Source organism: Dermacentor andersoni, chromosome 1, assembly GCF_023375885.2.
Source record: "Dermacentor andersoni chromosome 1, qqDerAnde1_hic_scaffold, whole genome shotgun sequence".
Lineage (NCBI taxonomy): Eukaryota > Metazoa > Arthropoda > Arachnida > Ixodida > Ixodidae > Dermacentor > Dermacentor andersoni.
In genome coordinates, this window is record NC_092814.1 from 162,988,082 (window position 1) to 163,001,148 (window position 13,067).

The window sequence follows — 13,067 nt, forward strand, 5'->3', positions numbered from 1 at the left end:
GGGTGCAAATGAAAGCATACAAGGGTGAGATGAGAAGGATGGTGGCTTCATAAGTGAAATCTTCACTTGTGGTATCGCGATGAAGTGCATGTGACAGTGGGGCTGGGGGGGGGGGTGTAGGGGTTGGCAGCATGCAGCTCTTTCCAGCACAGCCGTGGCTAAGCATGGCTGTCAGAGGGGCTCAGTGCAAACGCAGCCCCGCGCCCTGTTTTAGAGGTAATCGGCTGCGTGTGCAGAATGAGCTTGTTGAGATAGCGTGGCATCATGTGCTCAGTCTTTCTGCGTGTTTCAGTACCGGAGGTTGCATAATATCAAGTTTGAAAGCAAGACACAGATTAAGCATTCGCTACATGCTGCCAGTGCTGTTCATGATGGTGTCATCCCACTGCAGGCGGCACTATTAGCCATAGGGATGGACACTGAAGCATGGCAGGCTTCAGTTCGTATTGCAGATGGAAAGATATTGCATACCTGCCTACCTGCAGAAATTCCTAATTATCGCGGGGGGGGGGGGGGGGGGGGGGGGGGGCACGGCAGGGATTTACCTTTTGCGACAAGCTTACTCATGCTTTCACAACCACAAGTGAAATCCATCTCTTGGAGAGTAAAGAGTGAAAACTCCACTGGGGCACAATTTGGATTGTCCAGAGGCAAAGAAGGTGGCTTACAACTACTTGTTTCTTTAACGAAACACAGTAAAACCTCGTTAAACCGTACCCGCTTAAACAGTAGTTTCGGTTTAAAAGTAGTAAAGTCAATTCCCAGACTCAGCGGCCATTGAACATAATGTATTTTGTATCCATCCACATAAACCGTACCTGCTTATTGCGTGCGCATCGGTTAAAACGTAGCGTTTCCACTTTTCGAAGCGCAAACACGGCGGTGCGTCATCTCCATCGGGCGGCCCAGCAGAACAACAAGCCTCAGAGATTGGTACAACGGCCTCCAAGCACCCTGTGCGTTTGCACGTGAAGCCGCATCAACATCAACATCATTTCGACGTCGTGCAAGCAAGGACCCGCATCATGCCGAAGCTCGAACAAAAAAGACGCCAGGTGCTCAGCATAGAAGAAAAATTAGACATCGTCCGTGCTATCGAACGTGACACGAAGTCGGCGCTGGCCCGCAACATGGATTTGCTGTTGACTACAGTGTGTGGCATTTGGAATGCGAAGTTGCTCGGCAGTGCTGCTGCGACCGCGAAGAGATGTCGGCTACGAGGTTCGACTTTTCGCCAGGTTGTTCCCGAAGTGTCGACTAGCGACAGTGATGAGGACGACACTGAAAACGACAGCACAGGCGACCCAGGCCCGACAGTGGCATAAGCTGCACGCTACGTCAGCCTCATGAATGCAATCGTCGCAACGAGAACAGGGGCGCGATAACACAACTATTCCAAACCAAAAGTTTTCCTAACTCCGGCACCCGGCAATGAAAAAGGCGCCCCGGGACTTATGCAGCACTACTGCTCGCGTGCACGGAGAATACGCAACACCAACGAGGAATCTGCCATGCGAGTGTTTGCCGAGGGGGGGGGCTGAGAAGCTGGCACGCAGCTTCAGCAAGTTTGAGGCCACTGTCGTCGTGCTAGGCCGCCGCGGCATCAAACGACAATAACACTTATGTCGCGCGAAGTGAATAAATACTGCACGTTTTTTCCCCTTTCATCGCACTCTCTCTTAGTTTCGTTTTCGACAGGTAAGTGGGCGATCTCATGCTATTTCGGTTAAACAGTTCTACCGTTTAGTATGTACTTTTTCTGAGCTCCGGCCGACTAAGGTTTAACGAGGTTTCACTGCATGTCGTAACAACAGGCTAAAGCTGCGTATCCCTATTGTTACTGCCATCCACAGCGATCGAAAATACTTGGGTGTTTTAGGGAACCCAGCAACGGAGCCTTTGGAAAGGAGCACGTTGGCAGCCATTTGCCGAACAATTCACGACGTCCTTGTTCGTCCACAGGCGTAGCATTTCGCTTCTTCGCACTTGGGGAACATCTTCCGGAAAAGCGGTCCGACATGATCGCCGACACTCAGCTGGATGTTGTGTTCAACTAAAAGAGCCGTGAAGAGGCATTCTGCATGAATCACACCGAGCTCGTTCTTGCTGCATATAAAACTTGCTAGGCTTGGCTGGCTATCCGCGGCTCGCATGTATCCCTGATGTTTTTTCGAAGTGATGTAGACTGATGTCAGACTTTTCGCCATGCGAGATGTTCACATCACAGGCACACGTGGTGCAAAATCCAAGCTTCTCCCCTTTCTTCGACGGCACGAAGCTCGGAAATTCTGCCGTGTACGATTTCAAAAACATCTGGAAGTACTGTTGGGCCTTCGAGCCCGCCACTGCACTGCGAAGCCACTACAGGCCGGAGTCACACTGCGTCCGACTCAGCAGCCAGTCACACGAAAGCCGAGGCGAGGCGAACACTGCAGTGACTGAAGCTGACTGAAGTCCAAACCTGCAAGCGAACGAAGGCAACAGCATGGCAGTAGGTTTGCGGAGGCACTAGAGGCGCTATTGGCACTATCGAGCTTTGGATATGTCACTACAACCTTGCAACTGCTGACGATACTACATATAGGTATTGCCCTCTCGTGGCCGCGCAAGGTACCACGGTGTAGTTGTACTCCATTTTAACCGTTTTTTTTTTTCACAAATAAAATGTTTTCCGCAAAATTTCAAGCAAGATTCATAAAATCGTAAGACTGCTCGAAATTTGTAGATTTTAGGGAAAATTCAGAAGAGTTGGCAGGTATGATATTGTAATGGAGATACGAAAGGCGGAGAGGAAGAAGAAAGGACGAAGAGAACGTAGAGCTTCGGAGGCCGTACTATGCTACCATCATCGTCTATCTCCTGTGAATAAAATCATTTCGTCACAACCCTTCGTAACAGTTGTGGTGGAACATGCTGGGTATTCGACACCCGAAGATGGAGGTTGAACCACAAGTTCTTCGACGAAGCCATCGCCTTGCTGGACTTCCCCCTAGTCTAATGCAGTTGAACATGTCTTACGACGCAGATGAACAATGGTCCCTTCCAACTGCTGCGCTGACCAGTTCCGTTCAATAATTGAGAGACGCATGTCCCTTCGCCAGAAAATCGGACGAAGACATAGAAGAATAGCTGATTCATTATCAATGGGTGGGCGCCCCCAACAATCTTTGCAACGAATACTGCCTTAGTGTGGTTCGACAATCAGAAGTAAACGTTGATAACTTGGGTCAGGACTTGTTTCCTGAATCGAAGAGCAATTTGGCAACTCCACGACATAAACAAAAAGGCAGAACAGGCGCTACTGCAACATGCACAAGTGCCACGCGAAACTTGCCACCCTGGCTTCCGTCGCCGACCGTATTCGGCACTGTCGCATTTTCGAACTTAATGTTGAATTCCAATGGCGGAGTCGGCGCAAGTTTTTCTGCTCGTTTCGGAGCAAGTTTGTTCCAATGGCAGAGTGAGGGCGGGAGTAAGGTGTTCCAATGAGAGAGTCGGAGGGGATTCAGAGCGGGAGTCACTCCGTGGAGCAGAAAAAGCTGCTCCGCCAAAATCGGCGGAGTGGACCGGAACTCTGCGTGACGTATTTCCTTTACCACGTTTGTCTGCTAGGAGGCGCCACCGGTCACGACTCGCGAGGAAGCTAAAGCTGCTGCACGCTTGGCGAGATATCCATTCCGCACTTTAAAAAAAACAACAGGTGAACGGTGCTGAAGAGACAAGTGACCGGTGCGGCGGTGCTGGGAGCAAACAGCGGAAGGAAATGACAACACGCAAGGTATCCTGGGTAACTCGGTGATAGAACTTCCGCTTCCGCCTTGCTCCGGCGGCGCAGGTTGTGTTCCATTCGCGGATCTGGAGGCGTTGCTCTGCGCCAGAGTCGAGTGCTCCGACTCCGCCATTGGAATTCAACATAAGACAAGGCACATCATGCCAAAGTTTGGCAGGCTAGCCAATGTGATGCCAGTTGCAAGCATCGATAGCAACGAGTCCCCTATCTTGCATCAACAATCCGACAAATAGTCCGGGAAGATCTCAGCCTGCACGTGCAAGCACCAAGTACTCACAACCCCCGCGTTCCACTAGACCTCAAGCCAAACACTGCATCCTTGTCCTCGTATCCTGCGGCAAGGGGCATTGAGGATTATGAACTCTCGCCTCGACCACAGCCACGTCTACCAGAGAAGCCCTACTTATGACACCAGGCCACAACAAGAACACCATTTTTACCTAAAAGACCCTATGACTTATGATGTCAGGCCGTGACAAGGACAGCACCAACCCTACAGCCACGACGCGACTTACGACCGATACAACATAGTTCAGTGAACAGCAGAGACATTACCCGCATGACAATGAACTTCCCCGCCACCCACAGCGGCCTAGCATTCGTTTCGAGGAATATGCTGTTAACAGAGAGCCTCCCATGTGCTACAACTGAGGTTCCACAGGACATATAGTTCTGTATTGTGGCCAAGGCCATCAGTCATGAAGGACACCACCAATGTTCTCGCTACCCGAAACCCGTACTTCATATTTCCATTTCTCGCACGAGACCAGATGCAGCAATTTACCAGCATCTGAGCAGAGTTTGACACCACCAACTAACCGTCCCCGTCACTTTATGTCCCCTCGGCACCGTTCTTCCTCACCATCGCCAGGAAACTAGCATCCGCGGCCGCATGGAGGCAAGGTCACCGGACAGCGTATTAGTGTGCGCTGCTAGTGTTTTGTTGGCTGGGAAAGTGTTTGTCGGAATTCCTTGTTCTTGTTTGTATGATGCAATTCTTGGTATCTATTTTCCTGAACAATGCAGCCCTTTCGTGGACTGTGGTAGTGACGCAATATCGTTAAACAAGGTACTTTTATCAGCACTTCCCAAACAAAGCCTGCATGGCAAAGACAGGGACACACTCAAGTGTTCTTGATAAGAGACTCGTTTGTGTTGACCTTCTCAGCACAAACTATGCTGAAAAAGATAAACCTGTGCCCTGCTCTGTCATGTGCATGACGAAAGGAGTTGCCACAACGTGGGCGCTGAACTGTCCCGCTATGCCAGTTGTCCTTCCTCGATGTATGAAAATCTATCTCTTCGATGAAACCTCATGCAGCTCAATAGCAGCACAAGCTGCGGACCTCACTACAGCTTGCTCTCCTTGCGATAATCACTATTCTGAAGAGCTAATGCTCAGTATGATTAGCAAGGCTTTCTGTACATCGGAACGGCAAGCATTGGTACAGGTCCTTCCCAGGCATGTTGCTGCATTCGACTTTGACTTCACACATAAGGATGCACCAATTCATTTACCATCAACCGGTACTCGCCACAGAATAGATACCGGCTCAGCAGTCGTGTAGCCTATGGGCAGCCCCAGTAATTTTAGTCCGAAAATAAAATGGCTCATGGAGATTCTGCCTGTACTACAGACATCTAAATGCAGTGACAAAAAAGGGTGTCTAGCCACTACTGCTAATCAACGTCATTGATTGCTTACACACTGCTTATTTCTCAACACTTGACCTGCAATCGGAATATTGGTACATACCTGTGGACTTTGGCAACAAGCCTGCTTTTGTGACTCCAGATGGCCTATTCAAATGTAATGTTATGCCTTTTGGCCTTTGCAATGTTCTTGCCACCTTTGAGATTTATGGACACAGTACTACATGGTGTTCAGATTTGCCAGCCGTCTGAGTAAATCTGAACACAATTCCTCGGGTGACACAAAAGTATGTCAAGACAGGCTGACACCATGCCGGCGAATGCTATCACTTTCTCGTAAGCAAGTTAAAAAATAAAGACTGATCCAGTTTGAATAGTAAGGAGTAGCGAATATATTATTCAAAACAGAAAACTGAAGGGAGGGGCTTGTAAAATGCACTGTGAATAAAATATCTTTCTATAAATAACTTTCTATCAACTGATAGCAAGCTCATTGGTATTAGGCACGAACTTTATCACAAGTTAGATCCTCTCAGTAGCTGCAAAGTCAACCTCAACTGCCCTGACATACTCTCCGCCTGCGCACAATGCCTCAGTGTTACGTTTCACTGCTCTAAAGAGTTTATTTCGATTTCGATGAAGGTCACCTACATCTCAGCATCAGCCAACACTTCGCTTTTTGAGCTGAAGCTCCTTCAAAGAAGACACGGCACAGTTCCTTTCCAGATCATTCCTCAATGCAACAGTCCTTTCTGTTCTCATCCTCGTTTTGCCACGCATTTGCCCCATGGACCATTTGAAACATCCTCTAGGTCAGTTGTACAGTCGTCCGATTTTTTGGACTCCCTAGGGGCCGCGAAAACGTCCGAAAAAATATGAATGCATCTTATTGCCCTCAAGGGCTCAAATCCTCCCAGGCACACCCGGTGCTCGTACTGCGACGGGAGATGGCGGGTGCACATGTGTATAATTAGGAAATACGTACTGTGTCCAGTGACAATTGTCCATTCCCACGCTTAAGCTTGAGTATGCAACATTGCTGTACTGAGGTGAAGCCGACTTTTGGGAACTGGCATTATACAAAGTGCCGTGCTTCCCGAGCTTAGAAGCCAATTACGAGGCTTACAAAGGCGCAGTTGGTCCCATTGCTGACAGTGGCAAATTCTTTCAATGAAAACAATAGCACCGAATGGTGAGAAGCTTAACAGCGAACGTCAAAGCAGCTAGGCCACGCGCTGCCACAGTAGTGGCTACGGTAATCAGGTGGCAAGATAATCAAAATGGTGGCAGTGGTGGCTTTAATGCCATTCCGGACCTGCAGTCGCGGCGAAAAGTTAGGAAAATCTGACTGCTAAGGGTTCTTGTATCCGAAATTTCAGACATTCTTATACATTCAACTCTAGGAGAACGTGTTCGTGCCACGAAGCAGTCCGCATTATTGGGCACGTCCCAAAAAATCGGGAGCCCGGAAGACCAGCCGCTGACTGTACACTGGCAACTCCTCCAGCAGACGGCACGGCGTCAAAGACAATTCGTTACAATTCCTCTTTTTTACTCGAGCCGGCATTAGGGAGACTTGTTCCCTTTCAATAAAGTGAGCTAATTTTCCCTGATGGAAGCACGAATTACTGGAGTTTTTCCAGAGTATTTTCAGATTATTCAAAATCCTTAAGAATTCACGCTTTTCCCGGTTGGTAGATACCCTGGGCTTATCCTTCTGGACATTTTGCCCGTTGAGCACTGTGCCTTTAGGAATACAACTTTGTGGTGTCGTACAAGAGCGGTCGTCGTCACGCTGACGCAGACTGCCTCTTGATTCCTCTCTCGACTACCAACTGCGATGCAGCGACTAGACTGTCTCACTGCTGTTACTTGTACATTCCCCGACGCAGCAGACTTTCCGTAGGAACCATCGGGGTGTCTACCAGGTTGACATTTTCGAATTCCCCAAGTTTTCCAGGTTTCCCCCGAGTGACACAAAATTGTTTGTCAAGACAGGACGTCCGATGCTGTCCCTCTCTAGTAAGCATCTTAAAATTTTTTTTTTAAATGACTTAATCCAGTTTGAATAGTAAGGAGTAGTGTTTATTTTATTAAATATAGAAAACTGAAGGGAGGGGTTAATAAAATATACAGCGAATAAGATATCTTCGATAAAAAATGGTAAAGCCCATTGAAAATAGAGTCGAACAATGTCAAATACGAATAAAAAGATGTATACAGAAGCAAATATTTTTTAAAAATGAGCTATGAGCTATTTCTATCAACTGATAGCAAGCTCCTTGGTATTAGGACTGCACTTTGCCACAAGTGAGATTCTCTCGCAACAGCTGGTAAGTCAACCTCAACTGTCCTGCCTGACATACTCAGCCTGCGCAGAACGCCTCAGTGTCGAGTTTCACTTAAAGAGTACTTTGGTTTGGATGAGGGATACCTGCATCTCGGCGTCAGCCAACACTTTTTTGAGCGCAAGCTCCTTCAGAGAAGTAGGCAGCATGCTTCCTTTACCGTTCATTGCTCAATGCTGACATACTCTCAGTCTGTGCAAAATGCCTCAGTGTTGTGAATGAGGGTCGCGTCGCCTGCATCTCAGCGTCAGCCAACACTTTGCTTTTTGAGCTCAAGCTCCTTCACAGAAGAGCCAGCACAGTTCCTTACCACATGATTCCTCAATGCGACGATCCTTTCTGTTCACGCCCTCGTTGTGCCGAGCGTTCGCCCCACGAACCATTTGAAGCATCCTCTCGGTCAATTACACAGTGAACGTCCGATGTTTCGGACTCCCTAGGGGCCACGAGAATGTCCGATAAAGATGAATGCACGTCTTTTGTGCCCTCGAGAGCTCAAATCCCCACAGCCACGTCCGAAAAACCTCTGAAGGCCCACCAGTACAATTATTAGGCATATCAGTGCTCATACTGCAACAGGAGAGTAGGTGCACGCGTGTTTAATTAGGGAATATGTACTGTGTCCCATGATGATTGCCCCTTCCCGCACTTAGGCTTCACTGAATTACTTCATGTATGCTCCAGTCTGTAACACTGCTGTGCTGTGGCAAAGCTACCTTTCAGGAGCCGGCATTATGCAATGCGTCGTGCTTTCTAAACTTCGAAGACAGAGGCGGAGTCGGTGCCGTTGCTGACAGCGGCGAATTCTTCACCTTAATAACGAACGTCGAAGCAGCTAGGCCTCGCGTCACCGCAGTGGTGTCTAGAGCTGCCAGCGGATCTGCGTGCGAGGGCGCCAGTTCGAGGCAGCGAGATAATTAAAACGGCTGTGTTGGCTTTGATTAAAGGAGTACTGACACAAAAAAATCCACGTAGTTTTTTCTGCTGTAATAAGTAGTTAATGACCCAGTAATCACGGCACGAAACCTCATTCACTTCAGAGCGCGACAGGTAATTATTTCCAGTCTTTTTTGTAGCGACCAGTCGAAGTTTCGGTTCCAGAGAGCAACAAGACTGGAGAAACGGGAATGTAAACAAAGTGGTCACGTGTTCACAAAAAGCTATGACGTATGCTTTGACGCGCAGCCAGCGTGCGCGACCGACTTGCTGAATATTGTCGTGCGACCGCCGCATCGGTCGGACGACCGCAGCCAATGACAGCGCCGGTAACGCGAACGTTATGGCCACATGGTAGACCCGACGAGGCGGGGCCGGCGAGAGGGCGCCTCACCGCTCTGATTATGTCCGTTTTTCTCTCCCAGGTCGAAACGCGGGCCTCTTTTGCCGCTGACGGCGGCACATAAATCGGCTACAATTTATTTTCGACACGAAATAACTTATAGAATAAAGTGACCTCGAAAGAGTGCAAGTTATAAAACGTTGTGCGAAATACTAAATCGTTGCCATGATTTCTACTCGAACGCGGTAAGCGCAGACGCGCCAGCAAACGTCTGTATACCAAGCGGCTCGCCTGGCTGGCGTGTTTACTCATCGCTACAAACGGCATCGGGAAAACTAACAGTGTTTTCACTTAAGAGAAACAAATGTTCAGGCATTGATTATGCTTACGAATTTAGGCGCTTTATTACAAGCTGCGGACGCATCGCGAGGACCCTCGGCCCCAGATAGACCGGCGAGCTAGGCCTACATCGTCTCCCAGCGATCGCAAGCTCGCCTGGCATGCTCGTTCACTTCGGTCGGCGCCAATGAAATCAAATGTGCTGCAATTTAAGCGCGACATAACTGTGTACACATTGTGCCGACTAACATAGATGCTTCGTTATACGAGCTGCAAGCGATCGTGTCACAAGCGCAACCGCTGTTGGATTCGATGGCCCAGCGAGCTAGACCTGCCGGCTCCTGGCCATCGGCGGCTGTCAACGGATCCGATACTGCTAACGCGGCCTTGCGGAAACACGTCTACAGTGCTCGCATAGACGTGTTTATATTGTCATCGTTTGTTTCAAACAAGATAGCTGTGCAAATACAGTTGCTTTCACTTTCTGTTCGAAGTTAAGCAGCATTCCGAACTTCCACGCAAGGGGCGCCGGTTCTGGGCGGAGCTACCCGCCCCTCGCTCATTCGTAGCCTGTGTGCCGAATCGCCGAATCGTTGCATGCGGCAAGTCGCGCACGACGCGCCGTACAACAGATCGCGCGGAAAATCTCACCATGTGTCTCGCGCTTTAGACGTGGCCAATCCCTTAGCGACTCAGATATTGCGGCCGGCGATGGTGAGGACAAACCTCAACAAAACCCTCGCATCAGCCACGATCAATGGTAAGACAATGAATCAGCGTTGAACGTTGTGGCAGCGCAGTCGAGCTGATAGTGTGAGAAATGTCCCAATGAACACGACAAAAACTGCAGTTGCAGCGACACGGAGAGCGTCCCACTACACATACAACAGCTAGAACAAGCAACAGAGAAGAGCAGACGCAAGCCGTAGGGCAGCCAACAAAAATTTGTGACGTAGCCACATGACGTAGCGTTTCCTTGGCTATTTACAATCCCGCTTGATGTCAATGTCACGAGGTGCTCTGTTTTGCGGTTGGCTGCACGCACGTACTTTAAAATTCATTTTAAATATGTTCTAAGCGACATTCGCCGCTGATATTTAACTCTTTCGAGACCACGGTTCGGATATCGTGCAAAAATGCACGGTCAAATTGCGCGTGCTCTCAAACGCGAGATTTTCACGGTGGAACACATGTCGCCATCTAGTGGGGTCGTTTCACATCTCTAGTTTTCGTTTTTGTGCAATTTGCCTCTCTCGCGGCAGGCGGCGATGTAGGAGATTTTAATCTGGGGCGCGGCGGCAGTCGAGATTGAGAAGCATGGTGTCGACGTCGAGTCAGGCCGCTCGAAGAAAAAAGCATCTGTCGGGCGATTCAGCTGCTTCGACTGCGGATTTTTCCGATACAATGATACAATGAGTCCGAAGGCGAATTCTCAAGCTCCGATTTCAGTTCAGAGAGTGATCCAGCGTTGCGATCACCTGGACCGTCAACTAGTGTCCGAAGGAGAGTATTTAGTTTCGCTTTCCGCTCACTCTTGAGTATTTACGCTATATGTTATTATTATATGTTATCATTATAGTATATGTTCTCATTATTTTTCTGTGTTTGGTAGGGTTTCCACAACCTACGTAACGATGTCCTGCCCCTGCGGCAGAAGCGTATTCAGTTTTCTCCCAAGCGGGAACGTGGTGTGCATCTGACCGAAGATGTGGGTGTGGCACTCCAAAGCACCACAAAGATTCCCGACCGCCCTGGACTTCGTTTTCCTTTTTTTTTCGGCCGAAGTTATCCAAACTGTTTGCGAAAACACCAATAAATATGCTTACACGAAGATCTTGGAGAAGCCCACTCCTGCCCGTCTCGATGGGTCTTGGGAAGACGTCGCAAGTGAAATGAGAAAGTTCGTTGGCCTCATAATCTACATGGGCATCTTGAAAGCACCACTAATCAAGCTGTACTGGAATGTGGGAAGCATCTATAGTGGTCTGCTGCCACCACGAATTATGCCGCGGCATCATGTTACATGTCGCCGACTTGGACGATGTAACCCAGCTGTCAAAAGGAAAGCTTCGCTTCGTGTGGTGGCTTCTGCAGCACATGAACAAAGTGTCGGCAAAGCTATTTCAGCCTCATCAAGACCTCTCTGTGGATGAGTGCATGGTGAAGTCAAAAGCGAGATCAGGGATTCGGCAGTACATCCAGGATAAAGTGACTAAGTGGGGCTATAAGCTGTGGGTTCTTGCAGACCCGGTCACCGGGTATACAGTGCAGTTTGCTGTATACAACACAGGCAAGCGCGAGCAGCCAGGGCCCCACGGGTTGGCTTTCGATGTTTGCCAGCTGTGTGGAGAACACTTTGATCAGGGCTACAAAATTTTTATGATAATTTTTACACCTCCACACACCTGTTCAGTCACCTCCTCGATCAGAAAACATTGGTTTGCGGGACTACGCGAAAAGACCGCTGGGGATTCCCTGCTGAATTGAAAGACGCGCTGGGAAAAGAAAGCTCAACGAGGTGAAATTACCGTATAATGTGGAATATAGGTCGAGGCGGAATATAGGTCGACCCCCCTTATATTGAGGCAAAGAAGTCAACATAAAAATTATAAGGCACAAAACTGTTTTATTTAGTGGTGCCGCCAGACTCGTCACCTGCTCATTCGTATGAGCTGTCTGAACCCTCGTCCGAAGACGACTGCTTTTCGCTGGCTGCGTCCCACAACATGTCATCCTCGGTGCCGTCCAAGGAGTTGCTAATGCAACACTTCTTGAATGCCCACACCACCATATCATCTGGCAGCGAGCGCCAAGCCTGCGACACCATGTGGCCACAGTGGCGAGAGGCGGCCTGCGCAGCCGGCCGGTTGGGGTCGTCGGGTTGTCGCCGGCCATTTACTGATTATATTGTTCACAGACACGGTCTTTAAGGGGGGAGGAGGGGATCAGAATTAACTTTTTTGTTTCTTGACAGAAAGGGCTGAAATTTGGCACACACACTGCACATTGCAATAAAGAGACAATTCTAAAATTTCATTAGGATATCTTAATTAGTTTTTGTTTTATAAGAATTTATAAGTTCCTTGCTTGTGGAAAGCCTGGCACAGTAACGAAACATGATAGGGAGCTGGAAATGCTTTGCATGTTTGCCCAGATGTCTAATCTACATCAAGACAGTGTTCGATTTTTTTTTTTTATTGCGCTAATAATTTTTTGCTCAACATAACATGCACATGACTGTGCTTCACTGCATGGAGCCATGTAGTAATTGCGAAATAATTAAATAATGGAAAGATAAATACACATTTCAAGACTGTCTTTAAGTACAGAACAGCTTGTGGATCACAGCAAAACAAACTGGACCAAAATCGGTCTAGCCATTGTTGTGCTACGCTTTCCACAAGCGAGGTGATTGACAAAAAAAATGCAATTGAGAAAACTGGCTGCAAAGTTTGCAAAGTTTTAAAAGCACTGCAAATTTATTAAAAAGCATCAGGGCTGTAATATTTTGAATCATTGCTGTCAGGCATCTTCTTACACCTTTGCCTCTTTATTTGGTGGGCTTTGGATGCCTTCTTCAGGCGTTCTTTATCCTTTTTCTTGCGCCGTTTGGAGTAGTGCATGACCACCATTTTCACTGCCAGGCCGAGCCTGGTAT

At 48.5% G+C, this 13,067-nt stretch overlaps 1 protein-coding gene across 9 annotated transcripts in view; it reads right to left on the bottom strand.

Annotated features, from left to right (window-relative positions):
- LOC126547350 (serine/threonine-protein phosphatase 4 regulatory subunit 1-like) overlaps positions 1 to 13,067 on the bottom strand; it is a 210,864-nt gene that overhangs the window by 56,924 nt on the left and 140,873 nt on the right. The window lies entirely within an intron of this gene.